General features: G+C 41.9%; 1 protein-coding gene across 1 annotated transcript in view; it reads left to right on the top strand.

Moving 5' to 3' along the window:
- The first annotated feature begins 706 nt into the window (after positions 1 to 706).
- Positions 707 to 26,011, top strand: part of hdac7a (histone deacetylase 7a) — a 55,755-nt gene continuing 30,450 nt past the window's right edge. The window contains exons 1-2 of the mRNA XM_070839496.1: positions 707 to 859; positions 15,697 to 15,773. The gene's annotated coding sequence lies outside the window, so the exon portion shown is untranslated. The remainder of the gene's footprint in view (positions 860 to 15,696; positions 15,774 to 26,011) is intronic.

Raw genomic sequence — 26,011 nt, 5'->3', positions numbered from 1 at the left:
AGTTGAAATGGTGATGAATGAAAACAAGCTCTGAGCCTTTGCACACAATAACATTAAAATGTGTGACACTCATTGCTACTAACCCCTCAGATCTTCCTGGATTCTGGGTTTTTATATCCTGTGGTAACAGCAAAAAAAAAGCCTTTTCTGCTCATTGTTTCCACTATCATTGTTCACTGCAGGCTGCAGGCTGTGTTTTCCACGGTGGATGTCATTGTTTTTCACTGTCTGTTAATTATTTTTGTGCTGGTATTTTGCCTCCTCCTGATATAGAGTTTCCTGCTATTGTCTTCTTCTACCAGGCTGGCTGCCTCTGGACTTGAGCCAGTTGGTCACTCCTACCTTAAAATGCACACACACTACTAGACACACATCCACGACCATGAATACACACACATACACTCTGCTCTCCCTTTGCACTCCCTTCCTCCTCTTGGCGCTTGAGAGAAAACACAAGAAGTCAGTGATACGGCAAACCAACTGTGTGTGTGTGTGTGTGTGTGTTTGTGTGAGTGAGGGAGGGAGAGAGTCCACCAGTCAGTTCAGTGGGGTTAATCTCTCTCTCTCACTCTCTCTCTCTCTCTCTCCCTCTCTCTCTCTTCCTCAATCTCTCCCTCCTCCCTCCCTCTGTTGCCTTTTGTTGCGGCCCCTCACTTTCTCAACACTTGGACAGAGGGAACTGATACTGTGCCCGTGTGTATGCATGCATGCATGTGTGTGTGTGTGTGTGTAATGTGTGTGTTTGTAGTTTGGGTGTCCTGCTCACCGCTCTCGATCTCCATGGACTGAACTGTACGTTAACATGACTGACGGGACTTTCTAACACACTCCTCATGCTGAATGTTCACACCGCAGACTGGTAAGGCAGCGCTCTGGTTGGGAAAGTTGGCTGATATTCATGCAGAGTGTGTTTGGGGTTGCGGAGGGATGAGCGTGCGTGAAAATGCCACTTTTGTGTGCATGTGGGAAACACTGTGTGGAATGCAACAGGTCATTTGTAAATGTGGCTTTTGTTTCATTATTCACGTGAAGGCACATTTTGCTTTTCCAAGATGTGGAGAAATGTGTGACGCTTCTCTCTCCCTTGTTGCCTTTCTCCTGTCCTCCGCTCCCCATTCCACTTCTTCCCCCTTTTCCCCCTCTCTGCCTCGGCCCAAGTTACTCAAGTTACCGGCTTCCTCCTGTTGTTATGAGCCCGGTGGTTTCTATGCAGCACTCTGGGAGCGCTCCCACGCTCTCCCAAAGAGAAAGAAAGGAAGGAAAACAGCGATAACTATTTCAGAGCCACAAAAGAAGTGGGAGAAGCATGCTTGGTTTCTCCCCATGCCTCATCTTGGCAATCTACATGCATGCTTTTGTCCCTTTAACACTAAGCAACATGGAAAAATGTCTCTGTCTTTTTGCGTGTCTGGTTGGCTGCTTTTTTTGTTTTCTGGACAAAAGTTTTCTCTTTTCTTCTGAGGTGGTGGGGTGGCCGAGTTGGTGAGAAAATTGGAAACAGAACCACCCACAGTGGAAGTGAGTCAGCCCAGCATTTAGTGGTGTGTTGACTTTGGAAATGGCAGGGATTGGGGGGGTGGTGTTGGTGGTGCTGGTGCTGGGGGGACAGATGCAACTGTCAGAAGAAACAAATAACAAAGAAAAAGAGTCAATATGTGCATATTTTCTGCTGGGGGTCCCAGGATCCCTGCAAAGTGGGAGCTGAGTTGTGAACAGCAGGATTAAAGGAAAGAGGAGGAGGTTGACAGAGAGGAGAGGAGAGGAGAGGAGAGGTAGAAGCCAGAGGCTGTTTATAAAGGGAGGGAGCGGCTTGTGTCCATCTGGGACAATCCCAAGTGCTGAAAGCTTCCCCACCCTTATCCCAAACATCTCTTTCCCCCCTTCTCTCCCCCTCTGTCCTTCTTGTTGTGTCTCTCTTTTAATTGCAACCTGCAAAATGCATCCAACTTGTTGCATTTCTTCTTTTTACTGACACATACTGCATACTTCCCTCCTTTCTCTCTTTCTACTGCAAGGAATATGCTCCACTTTTTTCACGTTTGTGTCTTCACCACGGCAAGTTCGCATGGCCTGCAACGTAAAGCAAATCAAATACCTATTGTAGTGACATTCAAATTGATACTGTCTCTGTGAGAATAAAGTTCTGGGTGATTTGTATCTTGGTTTGTATGGATTACTGCAATGCATACAGTGTATATATATATATATGAAGGGTTAGGGTTATATATGAAGCAATAAGCTTCTACATATGAATGTCAAACATTTCCTTGCAGCTCTTTCGCTAACATTAACAAGCAAGCAGACAATGCTCCTGTATTGTCCAGAGGACAGATGAAGCCAAAAAGCTGAGCTCACATTGAAGAAAGTTATCACTAACTTAATATATACATCATCACCACAAATGCACTACAACATTTTACACAAGTTCACCTTCCCGTCCTCCTCATTCTATTATAATTTACTGATTTCTAAGCATTTTTGTCCTGGCAGAAACCCCAAAAAACAACAACTGGTGCGGCCGTATCTGCCTCTCCTTCTCCTCTTCCTCTTCCCTCCCTCCCCGCCTTCCTCCCTCCACGCTGCCTGTGTATCCAGCGATAAGGGGACAGCGACGGTAGCACTTCCTCTCGCCACAGGAAGCAGGAAGTGTTGATTTCCAACACCGCTTCTCTGGGCAAACTCTGCGCTCGGCCCGCTGGGATCCTCATCACTTAACACATATGCACACACACTCGAACACAAGCGGCACACACTCCTGGACATGTAGACATGCAGCAAAGTCGGGATGCAGAAATGCATGTTTTCTGTGTGTGTCACCTGTCTGCAGACAATGACTGCACTATATCTCTGCTGCCTGATGGCGTTCATGGGAAAGCACCTGGGAAGCAGCTCACTCTGTGTCTCTTTGACCTCAGGGTTGGCTCGCAGGTCAGGGGATGATTGGCTAATTATTCCTCTAATCACAGCAAATGTTTTGTTATCACCCTCTTTGGCCGTGCAGGCCGGGGATGGCGCTGTTGAGCTTAAAAAAACACAAACAACCATTCATCAGCTAATGGATTCCAGTTATACTGCAGGGTGGGAGGGCTGGGTGTAAGTGAGAGAGAAAGAGAGACAGGGAGGGAGGCTGACATAAAGGGAAAGTGGGGGAAGACAAAGAATAGGGCATCCGAGGGCAAGAAACAGTACCTGATCGTCTCACTCCTGTTTGTAGTAATGTAAGATTTTTATACTTATGGGGGTGGTTTCATTGTGTGGGATTTTAGAACTTGTACTGCCAAAGGAGCGACATTACCATCAAGTGTTTGAGAAATTTGCAGTGATGATAAGTCCACTGTCCCGAACCAAGGCAAAATATGGCAGAACACACCAGTAGTACGGAGAAAATTGCACTTGATTCAGGAAAATGTTAGCAACAAATCATTTCAGGCTCACTGACAGACTGTTCTTCACTTGTTCCAAGATAGTATTAGGAGAGTATTCTTTTGCAGCACATGACGCACATGAACTGCATCATGTTCAGAAAAACAAGTGGAATTATGGTGGCTGGATCATTGTTAAAACCGGAGGTATTTGGAGGAAAAGAAAAGAAAAAAAGGCTTGAGGAGTGGGAACTTTGAGAGTCAAAGAGAAGAAGAAGTAACAGGGCTGCGAGGAAAGTAACAAGGAAAATATACAACATTTTTTTGGAAACACAATTCTTTTCATGCTTGTGGCTTCTATAGTTCATGGAAAACAGTTCATGGAATATAGATGGTATGAAGAAGAGTGTGGTGCGTCCCCTTATTTGTGTTTAAACGGATTATAATTCATAGGATTAGATAAATGAATTGTTTTCAGTACACACATGTTTGCTTTAATTTGTCTTTTTTTCCAATCAAATCAAATGCAATTGTTTTAACATACAACAGGAGCGATCGACTGTATTTCAAGAATGTCTGTGGTTTTTATGAAAATGCACTGGAAGAAGGGCCGAAACTAAGGGTTATTTTCATAATCAATAAAAAATAGGATGAAGGCTGGCAGTAGATGGAGTGGGAGCAGACACAGGAACAAAGAGGGAAAGGAAGGAGGGAAAATTAAAGTGGCACCTGTGAGTATGATGGAGGAGTTAGGAAGGAGAGAAAGCAACCGGGCCTGAGCACAACTGAAAGAATACGGAGAGATTTGGGCGATTAGGAAACATTGGAGATGTGAGCCTAAACTGTGAGCGGGTCAGGGGTCAAGAGGGGTGAGGAGGTCAGAGTGGGCCCAGCAGCTCTACTTAGAACAGGATATCCTGCAAGGAAAGCCCATCTGTCTCTCTCTCTCTCTCACTCTTTCTCTCTTTCTGTCTCTTAAATTCCCACAGAGGGCATAGCGGAGAGGAGAGGTGTAACCTTTCACTGAAAAACACAAGTTCCCGTCTGAGACGCTTCGCTTTCATCAATCATCGGCGACAGAGACAGATAGCAGATGTACACGGCCGATCTTGACCTTTCAAACTGAGGGTGTACGAAGCGTTTTATAGTGTATGAGAAAAGCTGTATGATGCTTCCATCCTGCGTTGATGCTTGTAGCTGTTTTCATGCGCTGCCTGCAGGAGCTACAGCAGCTGAGACGAATTTCCCTGCTGGGACAGTACATTTTATCTTATGACATCTTATCTGAGCCAGACAGACAGTGCGTGAAAATTATGAAGCATCTCCTGTCTATGTTAGATATACTAATGCTTAACATTAGTATCATCGTTCCTGGAAAGAGACGGTCATCCAGCTGCCTGAAGGTTTCTCTTCCGAGAAACCTGTGACACCGAAGCACAAGAAGAAAAGACATGAGAGGATTTTGGTTTTGTTGTTTCAAAGACATCACATCACACCGTGTAGAGAGCTAGTGTGAGCCTTTCTGTGGCTCCTCCGCTCACTCGTTCATTAGATTAATAATAATTAATCCAGTTTAATTCCAGATAATTCCAGTTTATTACACATAGGGTTTTATACTCCTATTTTTTGCCATTATTCCTATTAGCAAAGGTCACACACCCAATAGTGGAACAGTGAACACCAGGCAATGGGCAGTGTGAGTCAGGTCGTGTAGCGACAAAGACCGTGCAGGGAGGGAGGAGGCTGGATAGGATGGATCAGCACAGAGGTTTGACCCAGAAGACCACTGTTAGCCTCCCACGTAGATCCAAAAGTCATCACTGTCTTCTTTTAACCAGCGTGACCTAAACTAACATATAACGTAGCTTAAGTCATGTCATGTTTGAAACATACCAAGCCATTTTTTCCTAAAACCTAACCGAGCACTTCTGGTGCTAAACTGCCACTGTTTCACAATGTTAACTGCATGTTTATTATTTCTACATGACATGTCATAACTGCTTCCTTGGTGCTGACGTAATTTGAAGACATTGCGTGCCACCACCACATAATGCCTTCCTAAGGGGTCGTGGTCATTTCCCTTATTTCTGTGAGATCCCTTAAGGGTTGTCACATAACTCCCACGTCTTCCCTCTGTTTTCTCTCTAATGTTAGATTTGCTCTCCCTTTAAATGTTGTTCCCCGTTGTTCACCATTCATTCAATGAAAAGTTGTTGATGATGGGAAACAAAGCTCTCCGAGCCAACAAGCTTGCCAGCGATTGAATCCACTAATTGATTTCCATTGGAATGTATTGAATTTGCTTCAAACTTCTGTCGTCGGAAATGCTGGTGTGATCAAGCCCTAAAAGAATAATTTGCAGTGACTGAAGTTAAAAAAAAAAGTCAGATACGACAAGAAAGAAAAGTTATAATCCGACTTTGTTGTTGGGATGTCAACACATTTCCGGATCTCAGCAATTACTTGAATGAGTGCAGTGTTTTTGTAACTGAAAGGTATGATGGTCGAAAGTAAGGAAAAAGGTCCAAGCTGTTTTAAATCATAATCACCCTTTAAGCACACACTCAGTTGGCTTAAGTCGACAGAACCGGAGAGCAAGTCCACGCCAACATGCCTTGCTTATTTAACAAAGACTGCAATTACATTTGTTTAAAAAATCTCTACCCTTGCAGGATGACAGGTTACTAAAACTGTCCAGTAAACATGCTGCTAGTGACTCCATGTGACTTTTGTTTACAAGCCCTGCTTCACTTGTAATTGGGTATCCTGAAGTTAAACAAACTGACAAAGTTGCCACCATGATTTGGACCAAAGCAAAATATCTGTGGGCGTGACAGCATCCTAAAAACATGCAAAAAAAGATTGAGGAGAGTAAAGCCCGATGAAGATTGGTGGCTAAAACATGTCAGTGGTTATTAACGTCAGTTTTAACACACACACACACACACAGACAGAAATACCAGCCTTACTTTATCATTTTCTACAGTATTTTCAAGGAATGTTTAAGTTCACTAATTGGCTCTACTGTATGTGTCAGACAAACAGAGAAATTTCAGCCTACTAATGTTTCCTTCCTGTGAGAAGCTTCATATTTCCCCTCCTGCAACAGTTCTGCCAAAAATAGCCATTATTCTCTCCATACATTCAATCATATACTCATATGATATTCTCATACTGAAGATGTGCTCTTAAGTAGGTGAAATTTTCCGTACGGTAACATTAACTTGTTTTGGGTTTTTTTTTTTTTTCCAACTGATGGTTTATAGTGACACAAGTGAGAGACACAGAGGTAGAGAGGGAGAGAAAGAGATTGAAAGAGAGAGAAAGAGAGCGAGGGATTGAAAGCGAGAGATGGGGAACGAGAGTGTGGAGCTATTTTTGGCCTGTCTGGGTGTTTCCTACACACACTCACGCTTCTCAGGCTTGTTGTTGTTCAGAATGGTGGGTGTTAAGAGGGTGAGTTTTGATTTGATTTGACTTCGTGTTTTGAGGGTTCGTATGCGTAGGCCTGTGTGTGTGTGTGTGTTTGTGTGTGTGTGTGTGTGTGTGAGTGCGTGCAGTTGTGTATGCTAATATCCCTGGGATTTTCCTGTGGTTGCTACGGTTTCTTGCTGTGTTTTGAACAACTCCAAACATCCTTAGGCTGTAAAGGATCCTCAGCCCTTCCTTATACACTCTGATCGTGCCGTTGCCGGGGTTGACCTCAGTTCACTTTCAATTCAACAAGATCAAACGTTGAAAGTCTTTATCTCCATCTTTGCTGTGGTGTTTCTGCACTGCACTTCCCAAAGGTCTCCTGTCAGTGAAATGGTTTTTTCTGGCACTAGATTTGTCTGCTGAGCAAATGTTTTGACAACTAATTTTATTTTGATAATTACACCGTGTGATTAACTAGATAATTAGTTCTTCTATCCGTCCATGGATAAAAAAGCAAATCACATTTCACCTCTCGACATGGGTTAGTGATGACTGCACACATGACACCATTGCTCTATTGTGGAAAATATCTGTCAGCGATCCATTGTGTTTCTGTGCAGTGCACGTCACCAAGTCTCTCGATGTGGTCAGTCTTTTCAGAAAGTCGCAGTCCCTCGTTCACACACACACACACACACACACACACACACACACACGTACACAGCGCGGAAACATTTGAATGTGCTTGTGCACCTTTTAAAGAGTGCACAGTCTGTAAGGGAATGTATGATTGTGTCTTGTTTGGGTTTCCATTTGTGTTTGCACCGTATACAGATGTAATTGCGTGGGATGTAAGTGTGTTTTATTTATTTATTTAGGTGTGCGGTTTGTGTGACTGGCATGACAGATGTCGGGTCACTGCTTCATTTAAAGATGCTAAAATTTGTCACAACTGGGAACATTGTTACTGGAAAATATATTGTTTAAATAAAAGAATAGAAACTACTTCAGATCACACAATTACAAAATGTTTCATTCATATTCACAAAAAGAAGTTTTCGAATGTTGAATGTTGCCCAAAGACGAGCACGTGCAAGAATTTTGCCCATATGATTTGGCCAATTTAACTGCTTTAAGCAGAGGGGTTAACCTTAATGGAGAGATGAGTGAGTTTAAATTTATGTGAGATTTGAATGTTCTGAATGCAGCGTCCTTGTTGCTGCTGTGTCTGTCAGCCCATTTCCTATTAATAACTATTTTGAAATAAATTAGTTTACAGTTTAATTCACCTAATGTGCAATTTAAACGTAGATTAAACAGCAAATTGTGTGAATTCCAATCAAGTTACAGCAAAAGCAGGAAAGTCAGTCACTGCTATGCTGTTTAGTGAGGCTACTGAGCTTTTTCAAGGGGGTGAAAGCAACCAGTGTTTACTGCTGGACCTCTAGTGGCTGGACTAATTATGATGGGTGAAAAGGAGGAAGTCAGGTTACAAACATAGAACTTTAACTTGCTGTACACAGCTGTTTGTGTCCCATGTGAAACCAAAAGTTAACGCTGATTTATTCTAGGTAGGTACATAATGTGTTTTGGTGTTCCTCCACACTATCTTCCATGAAGCAAGAGGGTCACACACAATTTTAGCGTGTACATACTGATGTGCAAAGTCTCTGTCTGTCTGTATCTCATGATTATCAACTGACTGCCACAAGACTGCAGCAGACTATTTCTGAACGAGCCGCCATGGCACGGAAAGAGAATATTCTCCGTAGAATATTTTGCAGGTGTGAAATTTCTGGTGCTGAGATTACTGGCAGCAAGAAACTTTAAAAGGAAACCCAGCTGCATTTTAGAAGTGCACTTCGAGTGACCACACCCTGATACTCTCTCACACACACACACACACACACACACACACACTTACACACACTTACACACACTTACACACACGCAAGTGCACATGAATGCACACCAAAAATGCAAGTATGTAAACACACACAAACACAGGGTTCTGTGCGCACATGAATATCTGCATGCACGGAAATAAAAGCACACAAATAGAGCTCAAGTTTTTCCTCCCAAATATTTTCCAGCCTTATTATTTTCATCGTCTTTGTTCTCATGTTTACTCAGCCCACTAAAGATAATAAGTCTTTTCCTCAGTGCCCCCCCCCCCACGCCTCATATTTCTTCCTGTCTCCCTCTTTCTATCTTCATCTCGCTGTGGATTCCCTGCTTTCCTCCTTCCTCCTCCAACTCCTCCTCCTTGGCTTTTCTTTCTTTCACATCATACTCCTCCTCTGTTTCTCCCCCTCTCCTGCGCTCCTTCCTTTTTCTTCTCATGCAGCATTCCTCACATTCCTGTTGGCTTCTTAGGGGGAAGGACCCCGCTGGCAGTCCAAGGCCAAACATTATTAGAGCGCTCTCAGCCTCTCTCTCTGTTTCTCTCATCCTATGTTCCCTTCTTTCCCTCCCATACTGATCCTCTATTCACCGTCTCTTATTCTCTTTCTGGCTTTCCTCTAATCCTCCTCAGTCACTTCATCTTTCTTATTCCTTCCCTTGTTCTTAAACTCCCTCATTTCTTCTCTCTAAAGCCTCCATCCTCACAAATTCCATTTAACAGACAGTGGCTGTGTGCATGTACTTAATCTGTGTTAAAACAGCTTACTGAGACCACTGTGTTTCATAATTAGTGGAAATGAGGGTCATACCCTTCTCTGTTACGTCAAACAGGCTCATTCATGTTTACGCATGTGCAGTAAGCAATGCAACACACACACGGGCAGTTTTTTTTCCATTAATGTTTTGAGTGTTAACTTAAATGTTTACTGCCAAATGAAACTTAAATTTAAAGTTCCTCTACATGTCCTATATTGGCTTTATGACCTCATTATGTTACGCACAGAGAGGAGAATTAAAACAACACACTCCGCTGCAGTGCACTAAAATAGATATCTGATTTGATGCTCTTGAGTTGAAGTCAGGAATAAATGTGTCATGGGTTTCATTTGGAAATTTACTGTTTATGATCAAATTTGATAATAGCTAAAAATAAGAATTTTTCAGTAGCTTATGTGGAGAAATAAAAGATTATAAAATAAAAGTAAAAAATAAATAAAGTAAAAGTAAAAACACATTTTTATTATTATTTTTTTTTTTATAGGTATAACTATACCTATATAAACTTTGACTAAATAAAGTTGTCTGAAGTTAAAAAGAAACAAAGCATTTAAATGTGGAGCAATCTCATGAAAACATTAATGAAAAAGCTGAATAATTTCACCCAGTATTCATGCCGGCTTTTGTTGCTTGACAGTTTTTCAGGCTCATTTCGGTTCCAAAAAAATGACTGCAACACGATGACGGCTCATAATTATTCCTATTCTCACCATCATTCTGTGAGGATTTCTGTTTATTGTGTATTTTGAGAGAGAGAGATCACTTGTGATGTTAAATGTTGCGCTGTACTAGGAGCACATCGCTGCAGGTTTGAGGTAACTGTGACACGCAGCTGACCACATCCTGCCCCATGTAGTACTGACAAAGGAAGCTACGTACGTCAGAGAGACTGTTTTTAACGGTGTCATTTCGGTATAATTTACATTAAGGTTTTGACTCATCATGAAAACCGATATTGATTCCCACATTTTTGCACTGAAGCTTTAATCTTCTGCACTGACCACACTTTTTTTTGTGACGCCATTGATTAGCAGGGGTTTCATCTGTGTTTGCAGCAGACAGCGAGGACTGTATGGGCTAATATGTGGACATAACTCATGTATTTTAGAATGACCTAGATTTGCAGTCACTTCGTACAGTTCTTGACATCATGTGGAGGCTTTTACAATCATTTGAAAAGCATGTTTTAGTTTAAAAAATCTGAGTAATCAGAGGATAAAACAAGGCATCAGTTGTGTAAAGGAACGCTCTTTCTAGATCAAATAGATTATGTTTGTGGAAAATACTAACTGACCAGTACACGATTCTCTCTCTGTGTGTGTGTGTGTGTGTGTGTGTGTATTCCTCCTTGTGGGCGGTTGCCTGCTGCGCTGCTTTTCTGTCACCCTGTGGTTTTGTTATTTTCAGCTCGAAACCGGATGTGATTCAGACTGCATGGTAGATTGTGTAATTGAATGGACTAACCACATACACACATGTGCACATAGACACAGTCTCTCTCTCTCTCCCTCGCTCACTCACTCACACACACACACACACACATATATTCATGCACATACACATTTAATGTCAATGTGCATAAACACATGCAATGACAAACTCACATAACACTCAGAAGAGTTACACACACGTGCGCGCGCACACACACACACGCGCACACACACACAGAGTCACACACAGGCACAGTTATGTAGCTCTGTACACCCACACACTGAGGGTTTCTGGGAACGGTACTGGGTTCCCCCCCGTTCAGAGGCACCTCAGGGTGAGCAAGCGCACGATGGAGGTTTCAATATTGGTCTGAAACATCAGTTATTGACCTGGCTGACACTTAGATCGGAAAAAAGGATAAAACAGACACACGCTTGTGCTCTGTGGAAACAAGAGGACGGTTGAAAGTGGGGAAAAACACTGAGAAGTGCGAGTGAAACTCAAAATAAATGTCAGTTTCTGCCTCAAAAAATGTGATAAACTGTATTATGAAGATAGAGGTGATTTTGGAAAAAGTATGAAGACCAGGGAAAATATAGAGGCAGTTATATGGTACCTGAGTGCCTCCTCCTACATATATACAAAAATAGACACTCCATAGGGACTTATTTTTACTGTAGCTGTTTATTTTTATTCTTTATTTTTGTTCTAATTGTGAACTTTGTCATTGTGGTCTAAAAACAATATAGTATATAGTGATTTTATGATGTTCCAGAATTAAACCGAGGGCTTCCATCATACTGTGCACACTTTTGAACATGTACGTGATACAGTGCGAGTTGCTGCTAATAGCAAACAGCCTGTTGATTCTAGGAAGAGTCTGGACGAGAAAAACCTGACAAGAGAGCCGCCCTGCGTCATGTGAGCTACCACAGCAGCGTATTTACTGTAGGTCTGTGTGCTCGAACGCTGTGGCTTACATACACAGGATGCTCTACTTCCTCCCTACTGGGACTTACTGGGTGCCCTGCGCAAGGTGGTGGACCTACAATGTCAGACAACTGCAGAAAATGAGCTGCTTTTTATTCTGTGTAAAAACCAATGCGTGTTACAAAGTGCTCAAACTGACCTCCGAGGAACTAAACACCAACGTAACCAACAATCAGAAGCATTCAATTCTGCGTCTCCTACAAGACTAATTGTCCCATTGTGACCCAACCTTGTTGAGGTCAATGTCAGCGCGCAAAGTGCTTTATCTTCCACCACATCCCTGGTTTACAGTAAATGTTGGCAAATCTTCTCAACCATATCACCTCAAAGCTTCCTCCTTATGCAGATTTCCAGTCATTTGTTACTAGAGTGTCCTCAGAACTTTACATTTAACAGATTATGTCTTTTTATGGCCATGCATTAAGTAAAATGAGTCAAATTCTTTCCTGTTCTTCTCTGTTTCCACTGTAATTAAGTGGCAGCACATGAACTCTAAAAATGTTTACTGTAGGTTTACTGTTTTCATAGCTGCAATAATAAAATGAAGCAACAATTTAGTGACAATTTAGGGGATATTGTAAGTTTTTTATGATACTGTATTCATAGCTACAAATAGTGGAGTGTAACCATACATGTTTCTATATTTCTATAATTCCTATAATGCTGTAAATTTACTCTGCTATTGAAATAGAAATATAATTTTACTATTTTACTTTGTTCTAACACATTTTTAGATGTTCAAATGAATTACTGTAGAAAGCCAAGTCCTTGACAATTATCTATGTTTAATTGTTGAGCAGGAGCAAGCTTCTAATTCAGATTGTGTCCATGGATCAAACGTACCGCGGTGACTGAAATCTAATGGCCTTTTTCCATATGGTAGGAACATCCACTCTGAGCCGTGAGCGGCCACGATTAGATCTACTTTTCTACTTTTTCCAGTTCTGGTTTTCCCTCAGCTCCTCATCTAACAGCTCACTGTGGCTGTTTCTTCTCTTACTAATCCTTCTTCACAATATTTAAAACTCTTTCATAACAGACTTAAATTAGCTTTGATTCTCTACAGATATAATCCTTAATCCCACAACATATGACCACATAAATTACCAGTTTCCATCTCATAGATTACAACTCTATTGTGGCATGCTTTAGGCCTTTCGGTGAATGAAATGTACAGTAGTGAGCAAAGCTATTTGTACAATCAGCTCAACAATATATGACATTGTTATTTAGGCCCACAGAAGCTGTTCCCTCACGAGGGCCCTTTCAACAGGCTTTCCTCCACTGTTGTCGAGGACATGAATGCAACGTTCAGGAGTCCCTGTTCTGTCTCTATATTATATATTATTATCTATTATAGCTGTCAATAAAATTTTCATTTTTATATTGTTGAAATGTGTATTGCAGTGGTGTTAAATTTAAAGAGGGATTTCCAAAGCTGTACACCATTCTCCCAAATCACAGCAGTCATGAAATGGCCGTTAGTGTGGCTGTTAGTAACTTATGAGACTAGACAACAGGGTGTGTTTAAACCAATGCAATATGTTGTTGGAGAACCATTTGAGATAACTACAGTCACAGTAACATGCTCACTGACAGGAAATCAAAATTAAAATGGGAACCAAATTAGGTTCAAGAGAATTTTTCTTTCTGTTTACTGAGAATGTTTGTTGCCTTTAAGGCTTTTGTGCAGAAACTTTTATTGCATACCAGCTTCCAGCTGCACTCCCGCCAAAATAAGAGTTTGTTCATGCTTTTATGGTTTCATTCTCAACTGTTTTTTGTTGGGACTTGTCAGTGCTCATAACTGATGTTTGCATTATGTCATCTATTGTGTGTCACAAGCTCTAATACAAAAGGCAAATAATGGCAATGTCAACCAAACCACTGCAGGCCAGTGTGTGATGGCGTTTCATTTGCTATTAAGCAGCAGACTCCCTAACATGTGCTTTGTCTTAGAGCATCACGTTGATCTATATGATGTTTCATCTTGATAGAAATAACAAGCTGTGTGAAACACTGAGTGGGTTATTAGTCATTTCTGCAAATGTTAAGATACAAATGTTGAAAATATCAGCAGCCCATAATATGGGGAGCTGAAGTCAAGCATTCAAGGGCGTGAAAGGTGAACTTAAACTCTGAGCACTGATCTGTGGACCCCTGCAGGGTGTCAGCACCCCGGGGCCACATCACTCTGGGTTTTGAGGTTTTTGACAGCAGATGGAGCCACAGTATAGCGGCCATTATTTTAATTGACCCACAGTGTGGAAACAAAGTTAGGACTGTTGCAGAAGTTCTAAGGAGCCAGGCGCGGATTGGCTGCAGGGTGCACCCAATGGGAGTCAGTCAGCGCAGGGAAACAATAGTTGTGAAGGTCCGTGTGAAGTCAAGGCTATTTTTGGTGGGGCCCGCCTCGCTTGCTATTTCTGTCAGCAGGAGAGCGGAGGGGAGGGTGCAGGACTTCGAGGGGCTGGACTTTCTTCTCTGCAACTTGCCTCCGATAAGTCTCCTTTCTTTTCCTCCTCCTCCTCCTCCTCCTCCTCCTCCTCCTCTTCTTCTGTACCGTCTGCCGACAACACCAGCGGATCTCGACATCACCTCCCGTCGGGTTTTCGCTCTCTCGGATGCGCAAGGACTCGATTAGCGGGATTATCTCCAAATGTTTGGACCCGGACCGCCTCGGGAGGCTCGTTAGGGGCGCACGGGTTCTGTCTTCTAAGGTAGGCAGCACCGGGGGTGGCACAGTCCGCTGCGGGAACAGCTGGAAGTTGGTCAAATGGTCCAGTAGTTGTTATTTCTACGGGACTTCTGCATTGCTGAGGAGAGAAAAGGGCGCAGGTACCTGCGCAGGTGTTCGCTCGGCTCTTTTAATTGCTCCAGAGTGAAACGCGCAAGTGCGTGAGAAGAAAAGAACTTCCCCCGTAGAAAGAATCTGGAGACTTCTCTGCATATGAAACCACATTTATTTCTCTATTAGTTTATTTTAGCGCTCTTATAGGTTTACAAACGCGTCCATGACTTGCATGAAGTCACATTTATCACAGACACGGTGCGTCCAGAGGGATGTTACAGACAGAGTGTGTGAAGCAGGATAAAGTAACACACAGAGCAGTAAAACCCCTTAGAAATAGGGTCATTTCTGGTTGTCTTCATTTTTAGGTCTGTGAGCCACAAACCTGCAAATTCTCAGATATTCACGTTCCTTTTGGCCCTGTTTGTGTGCAATTTTTTTATTTATTTTTATTTTTGCTGCTGCAACAGGTCACACACACACACACACACACACACACACACACACACACACACACACACACACACACACACACACACACAGAAATGGGGCCAGAGTGAGATAATAATAATAATAATTATTATTATTATTTTTAAACATGGGAACTGTTTGCCTACTTCTTCACTTCATTGGTCTCATTTGTGTGTGTGATCTTTTATATCCAGGTCTGGGTCAAAAAGTGAGATCTGACTAGCTGGGAGCTTTACAGCAGAGGGCAGCTCAGATTGTGCCCAGCCGCACCCATCAGGTGGCCGGTTAGTCTGCTAATACAAACCTAAAGCAGCATTAAGTCCTCTATGACTTTTATCTGCCTCTGTTGGCTGCCGGCAGGAAGTGCAACAACTTCTTCCCGGACAGCTTATGGTGGCCTGCGGTTGACATTTTCACAATAAAGAGGAGAATTATTCACGAGCAACAGCAGCATTTTGATCTGGTTTGTAGCTCACAGCTCCCACTCGCCAATTCGAGTCATTTGTTTTATGTTGTGTATTTGAGCTTGTGTTCTTCTGTTTGTGTCCACAGATGGAATCAGCACCTCTGGTAACACCGTAAAGACAGACAGACAGACAGACAGGACAGCACACTTCATACAGTGGCAGGTAGGTTTTTTTTTTTTTTAAAACCTCCAACTGTAACTCAATAAGTAGTTGAGCTGTGGGTTTGTAATATTTCTCTTAAACTTGTTAAAACCAGGCTACATCCATCAGCAGTGAAACATTCGTGTGGAAAAATGCTGCAAAGACTACATCTTGTCCTCTTTACAGCACTTTTTTCTTTTTTTTTTTTTACAGCGTACACACACACATTACACAGTTTGGGTGACAGCAGTTTTTCCAGTGCAGAATGATCTAAGCTGTTTGATTCTCAGAGAAATGCAGTAAAGTACAGAACAGGTGTTGGCCTAGTTGGAAAGACGCACTCGGCCCCGCTGTGTTTTTCATGTGTGGGTTTCATGTGTGGGTCATGCAGAAATGTAGTTTATTATGTGTCAGAAAGTCCCACAAAAATGTGTGAAAGTTAAATTTAACACATGAGCTATTGAGCGTTTCGCTGGCTGTGAAAAAGATCCACTTTTAGTTATTTTTTAAGAAATGTTGTTTAATCCTAAATCACAATGAGTCTTGCAGGAAATGTAGAAATCTGTCAAGGGTGATAGTGTGTTTTTTTTTTCAATTTCACTGACATGATTGTGTCATTTCTTCTTAACAGTCGAGAGATCTGCTTTATTTCACAACATTTATTCTTAGAAAATCCTTGATTTTTAATTAAATCAAACATGACAAACATCTGGAATGATCCAAATTTCTTTCCTACAAATATTTTCTTGCAACAGTTTGTCATTCGTCACGTAATCACCCCATTTCCATTTGAATGCAGTCATGGTTAGACAATTGAAAAGTCAACATTAACTACTACTATGATACAGGATGTGAATCAGAACTAACCCTTTCACACTTTTCTCACACCCCACTTTGAGAAAAATCTAACTTAGAGTGTGAGACTGTACTGCGCATGCTTGGATTGCTTTTCTTCATACTAACCAGCAATTTCCGTCATGACAGCAGCAGCTACATATCTTCTTGACATATTTCTCTCCATTCTGGTTCCCCTGACTGTGTAACAAGCTTCAGCTTGGTTAGTGCTGACTCACATGGGAAACACTCAAAGGTCTCTTCTTCGACCTGAGATCAAAATGCATTCGATCCACCGCTCCACCCATCAGAAACGAGTCACCCGGCTGTTTCTTTGTGTCCTGCCTTTTAGTTTAGATTAGCATTCTCCACTGTGAAGCATGCCTGTGTGATCACACTGTGTAGGATTACAATGCATGACTCTCTGAATGGAAGCTGGCTCTCGCTGTGCCAGGCTCCGCTGACTGTACGCTAACCAAAGAGCCGCTATGTGCCCTTTGTATAAGAGTGTGTGTGTGTGTGTATATGTGTGTGTGTGTGTGTGTGCGCGCTTGTGGAAAAAGCCGGTGAGGTCATTGCCGTGGCTGTAGGGTCTGATTACATGTGTGTTGTCCGTGCAGGGCAACTGACACTGGCTCTCTCTCCTTTGTTTTCCTCTGTAATCTCTTTCTCTCTCACACACACACGCACACACACACACACACGTAACCTCACATTAAACCATTTTCTCTGTCGAGCATGGTGCCCTGATGCCAGGCGTCTGTGAAGCTGCCGTCTAAGGTGGCAGCAGTCTGCGTAAGATGTGGATAACATGTAAAACCACCATTTTAAAGGCCTCTAGAGCTTAAACGGCTCTTTAAACTACACAGGGCTGCTATAACAGACCTGCAGGCTAACAGGAGTCCTTCCCTCATTTACTGTGGTATGTTCTTCGTGCTTCTTCTCCAGTTAAATACAAAACATTATTAACGCACTAACAAAAAAGAGATCAACAGGTAGAAGTTACAGACTCTCTTACCTTAGGTATCACCCACTGCAAACATCTTGTGCTTTCTATCTTTGTATTTAATCCACTTTCTATACCACAGCATCTTTCAGTCAGTCTTAATAAGCTCCATAACAAGTTAATAGAATTTGCTAATGGACTGATAAAAAAGCTTTTGTTGCCAGTGTTTCTGATTGAATCAGCTGATGAAGTCATCCCACCTCTATAATATCTACTAAACAGTAGTTCACATATTCAGATTGTTTCTTTTGTCCAACAGACCAAATCCCCCAAATATTCGGTTTAATACCATAAATATTATGAAAACCACCAGGTGTTTTCTTATGAAAGGAGATTGATATTGTAAAAAAGAATGGATTCATTTTATGTTGATTGGATGATCAATTACTTGGCGATTTGATTCAGCTCTATAGTTGATGTCTTTATATAGAACACTTATTTCTGTATATATTTAAACCTCTTCGAAATGAAAATCTGAAAATCTATGCCAACTAAACTCACACTATTGGATATGTATTTTTCATGTTTTCTGATATCATACATTTCACACAAAACTTCCCTGTTAGTTTAAGTGATGTCCATGAATGCCAACAATACCTATATGATGACAAGTGTAAGGGAAATGTGTGTGTGTGTGTACATGTGTGTGTATATCAAAATGCATTAATGAGGTAGTGAAAGAGCTCCCATTAAACCTTAAATCTGGTTTAATGTTCCCTTTTCTGCCACTAATCTTGCTCACTTCTCTATACTTCAGCGTAACTTGATCTCGCTTTAACATTTAATCGACAGGTTTAGTGTTCATGGCAAACAACGGGCTGGAATGGTGACACCGCTGCAGCTACTGCACTATTTATTCAACACTAAATTGTGCTCCCTCTTGAATGTCCAGTGTGTGTGTGTAGCGCTTTTGTTCCAAAACAGTATAAAGTCATTAAATCCCAGCAGGTGCCCACCCCCCCCCAAAAAAAAAAAAAAAAAATTGACTGACTTATTTGTACTGATGTGGTTTGCACTGAACAACAACAGCGTTAAACTCTGCAGATATATTATGGTCATTTTGAACTTTGGGGCCCCTTAAAGCCAAACTGCAGTGCAGACACAGTAGTTGTGGTATTAATGGTAGTAATAGTACACGGCAATGAAGGAGGCGCTATTTTTGACCTGCTGAACAAATGGCTCGATTGTCCTGCCTCTAGTGAGTGAAATCACTTGATATGTCAGGGGTAATGTTATATAATACTCTCCAAGGGGCCCGTAGAACTGTGTGTGAGTGTGCTTTTCATGTCAGCTAATTGTGTATTCTTCTGTATCAGGGTGTACATATTTAGGGTAACTCGGACAGAGAGGCTGTGTGTCAGCGTACATGGTGTGGCCTGAGGTAAAGTTTTAGAAGTATGTCAAATCAATTCATGTTGTGTTAACCTTTTGAGCTGAAGGCTCCTTGCTGTGGTCAGCTGGGTAATTGGTCTGCTATTGGCCTCAGGTCACAATCTGTATTCCCCTCAGGACCCCTCTCTCGCTCTCTCGCTCTGTTTCTCTGTCTCTCTCTCTTCTTACACTTAATCCCCTTTGAAATTTACTGAAGTCGATGGAATTATTTTTCAGAGGTTTTATTCCTGCGGCATTTGGGGGGGAAAAAAACCCTTCAATATTCACCTCGGTCCCACCCACTGCTCCAAACCAGAAACCTTGGATCTAAAACAGCGTTTTAGAGCCTCAAGTGATTTGTGTTTGCTTCCATTAAGTTTATTTTTATTTAGCGTCACAGCATGGGCTCAAGGCTCATAGGCTTGTGAAAATTCAACCACCGATACGTAATATCTTTGCCCGGATTTAATCAGATCACTGGATATTTGCATTCTTTTAAACCAACTAAGCTTTAAATGGTTACTTGCTCATTAAGGTATTCTGACCTAAACCTCAGAGAGATGAGATGAAGAAAAGATTATATTTACAACAAACATCTGTGAAATTAAAATCCTGCATAAAAAGTTTATTAAATTAAACTGCTTGTGTTTTACTGACACTCCTGCACTTGGTAGATGTGACAGTCCAACAGCTGATATCTGATCACAGGCCAGTCCCGGCCCCATATATCAGTCTAGCCCTAATCACAGGTTTTTCGAACCAGACTCCTCGCTGTATTTCGATATTGTCTGACCTGAAGTGCAGCAGAGAGTAATGGACGGCTCACATTCACTCCAGATCACCGAGGTGACTGACACTGACCTCGGATCAGATAGCCCGTCGTTAGAGCAGATGTAACCGGATCTCCTCCCATCTGGATGGACTCCTGACTCTGCATCTGACTGTGTGTGTGAGTGTGTGTGAGAGAGAGAGAGACATAAATTGTCTCCAGTGACGTTTACAGATTAAGGCTAATTTTAACAACTCACTGAAGTGGTGGAGGAGAGAGACACACAATGCGTGTTTATTTAATGTGCGTCTGTGTTTGTGTCTGTCTGTGGGTGTGTGCACATGTCGGGGTGTGTTTGGTGTGTGTGTGTGTGTGTGTTTGTGTGTGGATAGAAGGGATTCTCAGAGACGTGCACACACACAGACGCAGCAGAAAAGGGTACAGCAGAGAGCAGAGGTGAGAAGAGCTAGGGAGTGGTAGGAGATGTGCAGTAAACTGTGCAAATCACAAATGTGCTGCGACGAATATTCCCCATATTGCAAGGAGGAAGGAGGAAGAACGAGATGAGATGCATGCAGTGATTTCTAAGCATGCAGGCTGTTGTTTGTACACACACTGGGCTTCTTTGTCAGATTCACAAGTGTGAATAAAGTCCGAGTAAGTCCCGAGTGTCCCATCGCTGAAAATTGCTGAAATTTACACATTAAACCCTCTTTTGATAGCTTGTATCTCGTACTCAGCATCTGGCTTATGTCTAACTAATGTCTTCTTCCTGGCAAACACAAGGAAATTCAAATAATCTTCTAGTAAAACTGAATAATTTGTGCTCCCGGCACATTTGAGAAGTTCAAACCAGAAAATCTCTCATTCTCAGTGTCCTTTACAAGCTCACGTGTAAGAAATAACAATTACTTGAACCTTTTTTTTCTAAATGCTGAAAATGTCCTATTATGGCGTATTATTTCTTCTTCCTTGCAATGAGCATCTTCAAGTGTATGTAAAAGGGACGCACATCTGTTTGTGCATGTTTCAATATCACTGTATCTAGATTTGTCACTGACTCTGTTTATGTATGGATTTTTTTTGTCTCTGCATGTGTGTGTATGTGTGTTTGTTCATCCCTGACTGGAGCGCAGAGCATGTGCAAGAATGTTAATGTCTTCTTCCTTTGTTGTCCGTGCAGACAGCCGCGTGTGACCGTGCATATTCATGAAGCTGCCTTTCCTGGAACACGTTAACTTTTACCAAGAAAAGACCATAGATAGAAAAAATAAGATGGAGAAATTGAAGGGAAGCAAAAAGAGCAGAGAGGCAGATTTATGGGAGACAGGTAGAGACTGAGAGAAATGGAGAGGGGAATAGAGATACGGGGATATGAAAGATGTATCACGGGAAGAACATGAAGTAAGGAGACTGAGGCGGATGTTGGAGTCCTGTTCGCACACTAACACTTCGCTTCATTAATGTTTTGTAAGATGTTTTTCTGCGTTAGTTGCCGTGGCAGTCAGCCAGCTCGAGGTGTTACATTGGCTCTAAAACGTGAACAGCATGTGGCAGCAGAAAACACAATTGAATAAACTTTGTTGTCGAGTTTGTGTCAAATTTTGCTGCGTTAAATCAAAGGGCCTCCTGCCCGCAGGGTAGACTGAGGCTTCAGCAGGATAAGCGGATATCTACCCTCGTTCTTATCGGCAGAAAAGCCTTTACAGCAGATTGTAGTTTTTTCTTTTTTCCTTTTTTGTAGCTGCCATTCTCTCCGCCACTACTACAGGCTATCAGTATCAGTCACCAAGTCACCACTGTTTTCATGACTCACTGTTTTCACTGCTGATAACCACCGAGATCATTCAGCTCGTTTAAAGTAATTTCCCCTCCAGCGCTGTCAACTATTTGTGAGATCAAACAATGGACGTTTGAGCTGGAGTTGTCACGTTAGCATCTGTTTGCCTCTTCCACCTTTGTGATTCTAAGTAAGATATGGGAGTGCACTGTGGGCTGTGATGACAAAGGTGGGCTGGTATCTGAGTGACTGCGTGTGATGTGTGTGTGTGTGTGTTATAGAAGATAAAGGGAGGGGGGGGGAATCCCTTTGAGGGAGCTGCTGTGTTGAGTGGCTTTATCTCGTTTGGGAAATGTGGAGAATGCGTTTGATGTTGAGGAGAGCAGGAGTGTGTCTGAAAAGGAGCTTGGGCAGATGTGTATAAATGTTTTGTATAATTTATCATCTTGAATATTTTGAATTGTAGCCAAACCTGTCATTTCTTCACATTAAAGTGTAGCAGTCTATTAAATAATTACTCTTTCAGATCTTGTCTTGCTGAATATAGCTGGAAGGTTTGACTGATTCATTTAAAGCAGGTGAATTTCTAAATGAAGGGAGGGGTTTCCTCATGTTGCACAGGGAGTTGCCCAGTATGACCAGTGCTGCTGAGCAGCTGCATCACAGCAAGTGGAAGATGCATTGCTTTGCCAAAGTGTATTTTCACAGTACTTCTTCCTGTCAGCTGCCCATTTCGACGCCACGTCCCTGATGGGTTCAACATTCAGTGAAATGATTAGATACTGAAACGGATGTTATTTCCCCGACACTGCAGCTCTTGTACCTTACAGTACACGACACAGAGTTGATTTTTATTGAGCCAACGACTGCGGAGACGCAGTGAGCGCTTCGAATAGTTCAGCCTGCTTGTTAACCAACATTCTCACTGCTGAAGTGTCCACGGGCAGAGCAGCGAAAGCCCTCCAGCTTCAGGACATCTGTTTGTAACTGATAGTGACCTCTGACCTCCCCGAGGAGGATGGCACCCGGGAAAAAAAAAGAATTTACCCACAGGGAGCAATAAAAATGTCTGCATAGGTCAGCAGCTAATTCAAAGCATGACTGAAAGGAATTTGGCTTTCAGAAAAGTTTAATGTCAAGTTTTTGAAAGAGATTTTATGTTTTTATGTTAATAGTTCAATAGTGAAGCTCTCGTACAGCACGAGGAAACACTTCTTCCTCACCTGTCTTATGATAGTTACGATGGTGCAAAGCAACTTTAGCTTGAGTAGATCAAGTCAGTCAGACACAGTGCTCTTTTTTTGTTTTTTTTGACCATCACGGTGGCTGCCATCACTCATGCTACCCACTTCTCCTTCTGGTTATTCCAAACAAACCAGAAGCGTATCACCTTTCTCTATGCAAGAGAGAGATTGACCCAAAGAAAATCTCACCCAACAGTGTTTAGAGCAGAAAAAGGAGCGTCAGTCATGAACTGGTACAATGAGATTTATCCCTGAAAGATGACCAAAGCTGCATCGAGCGGCACGGAGCTGAGAGCGTTAAAGACAGGAAGCAGAGATGTGAATGTCAATAAGGTCCTGAGTGGCCGGGGGCTCTCAGCGCTGCTTCTGTTGCCTGTGCAGCAAAGACAGGATTCACTCTCATTTGTCAAACTGGCAACACACCTGGTGTCTCCTCTGTGACAGACAGAGGTATTCACATTCCTGTGTCTGTGTCTGTCTGTGTGTGTGTGTGTGTGTCTGTTTGTGAGTGATGAATGAGTTGTTCTAAAGTTTCCAGCTTCAGGCGCATTTGCAATACACACTCGAGCGAAAGATGACAAGGACACATGGCGTGTGTGTGTGAGTGTGAGTCATGTATGTGTGTGTGTTATTGGCATGCAGGTCTGGTGTAATAAAGTACCTGTTTAGTCGAAGGAGAGCAGGATGTAAAAACGTACTTAGATTCCACTTCTACGAGCTCACATGGCTTTCATGAGTCTGTTTGAGAAGATGAAAAAGCAGCCAAATTTAGCAAACATTAAATTTTATGAAAGCAACATTCTTTCTTATGATCGTTTATCTCAAACACAAATTTTGTCCAGATGTTTACTTTACTACTTGAATTTAAGAAGACTCCTTAAAGATAGTCGTCTTTCTTGTCCCACCTGTGAAAAGAAACTACATCCCTATTCTTTCAATTTTGGGGGCTGTTTTTTTTTTATTTTTTCAATTGGTGCATTTTTCTTGTTTCAATTTTATAGATGTCAGCAACAAGCTAAATGTCCTTTTGGCTAAATCTTAAAATCTTTCCAGTCTCTCTCCAGAAAGCAGTCAAACCAGGTAAAATTCATCATAGATGATGAAAAGATACCAGCTTCTGCAATCACTAGAACACATTGGGAGAACATGGTAAACATTATTCCTGCAGCCCAAATGCAATCTCTCAAAGCTGCTGGCATGCCTTTACACTCTAAATGTTGTTGTTTTTTTTCAATGGCAGCTGTTACTACTTTCTTCAGAAACTCTGGAAAAAAAAAAAAAACAGTGAAGCAGTGCTGATGTTGCATAAAAATGTTTATTATGGTTATAAAAAGTTAATCTCCATGTAATCAATGAATTCATCATCAAGTTGTTTTACTTGTTTAAACAGCAATTATGTAAGCACACATAATCCCACTTTTGTCTGAACGCAAAAAGTTAACGCCCACAGTAGGAGCAGGCAGAAGGCAATCGGCGAAATGGGAAAAGTATAAAGAGAGGGAAAATAAAGTATTTATGTTTTGAACATGATTGATGTGTTTGGGGAGTATGAGAGTATGTGAGCATAGATTTAATTTATTTTTTTCTTTCCCTGTATATAATGTGAGCATACAATCATTACTCCTTCTAAGACGGCTCACATGAGGGCCAGAGATCTACCAGAGACACGTGGATGATTTAGGTGTCTCTGGTGTCCTCACTTAACCCTCTGAGCACCAGCAAGCACCAGTTCTCACTCAAGAGGGTCATCCTCATCTTCCTATTCACATACACACACACATATACACACACACACACACACACACACACACACACGTAGACACGGACAGCAGAGGTTAGTTCTTAAACTTGTCGACATCCACACAAACTACCTTTTTACACTTGAACACTCAAGTATGCACCAACAGAGCAACACAATAAATATAGAAATAGTTTGGCGACAATTGTAGGCAGGCCAGCCCACACACACACACACACACACACACACCAACCACAGTCTGGCCAGCTGCTCTGGGAAGACGAGAGCTTTTGAATGGGAGTGACAGCTGTGGATTCCTGAGGATGAAGGAGGGAGAAAGACAGATAGGAGATAGAAGAGAGGGAAATAAAATGCTGAAAATTGAACTTGGCCACTTATAACACAATGATGCTTTTCTGACAGTATTAAGTTACTGAAGTCTTTTAAATAAAGCTGTGATTTAGACTTGACATCAGACAGAAGAATGAGAAATCAGTCGATGGTACTTGAAGTTTTGTGATCAACACACATAATTCAGTTGGTACTCTGAGAGAGAGAGACAGTGAGCTCCCAGACTAAAGAGCATGTGATCCTAACTGTCAGTACCAGACTATTCATAGAGATCCTGTGTTGCACAAGGCTGATTTAGCAACTCTGTAGATTTTTTTTTTTTTTTTTTTAGTGAATACACCCTCTCCTCCTGTACCTTTTACTCTATTTGGGTAATAATCCCTTCTATACTTACATGTAATACGTCGCTGCACTAAACACTGATTGTTTTATACAACAGTCAACCAACATCAACACAAATAACTCATATTAGTTGTGTTGTCAGTCTTTCCTGGGAAAAAGGTTCATAGGCAGTGATACATTTTACATTTCCAGAGGAACGTTTTAAATAAATAGAGGAAGAGCTGGGTGTTATCATTAAGCTGCAACACCCACAACAGTTGAACGGACAAAAGACACCACCTACAGAAACTCAAACGTCATCAAACAGAAAGTCCTGGCGGATGGATGTCACATTGCTGCAACCAGTTTGATCGACAGCGCTACACCTCCCAAACAGTGAAGTATGCATAATGTGGCCTTGCAAAGGGGACCAACAGCTAACCTGGCTATGTCCAAAGGCAAACAACTAAGTGTTAAGTAAAGTTAAGTGATGGACTATTATTATATTGCCCAGGTGCAGTAACTCCCTGGGGTCTCCAATGATTACTTATCAACCTCTTAGTGACAACAAGACACCAGGAAGTCACTGCCTCCAGCCAACTTGTTGTTGCACTCCTGTTTTTTAATGAATAACGTGTCAGTAAGTGATCTTTAGAGGTCCTGCCAGGTAATTTTCTCTAAACAGACAGACTAGAAAAGAAACTAAATTACATCATCATGTGAGCCGACGGTGTTCTCAGCTTCTCCGTTAAAAGTTGTTTCGCTCACAAACTCAATGCTTCAAGTTCCTCCAACTCTACTAAACTTAAACTTACTCTTGGGTCTAACTTACTTAAGTTATCCAG

This window comes from Pempheris klunzingeri, chromosome 11 (assembly GCF_042242105.1).
Source record: "Pempheris klunzingeri isolate RE-2024b chromosome 11, fPemKlu1.hap1, whole genome shotgun sequence".
Classification (NCBI taxonomy): domain Eukaryota; kingdom Metazoa; phylum Chordata; class Actinopteri; order Acropomatiformes; family Pempheridae; genus Pempheris; species Pempheris klunzingeri.
Note: the sequence above shows the minus strand (reverse complement) of the source record. Positions and strands in the feature narration are given on the sequence as shown.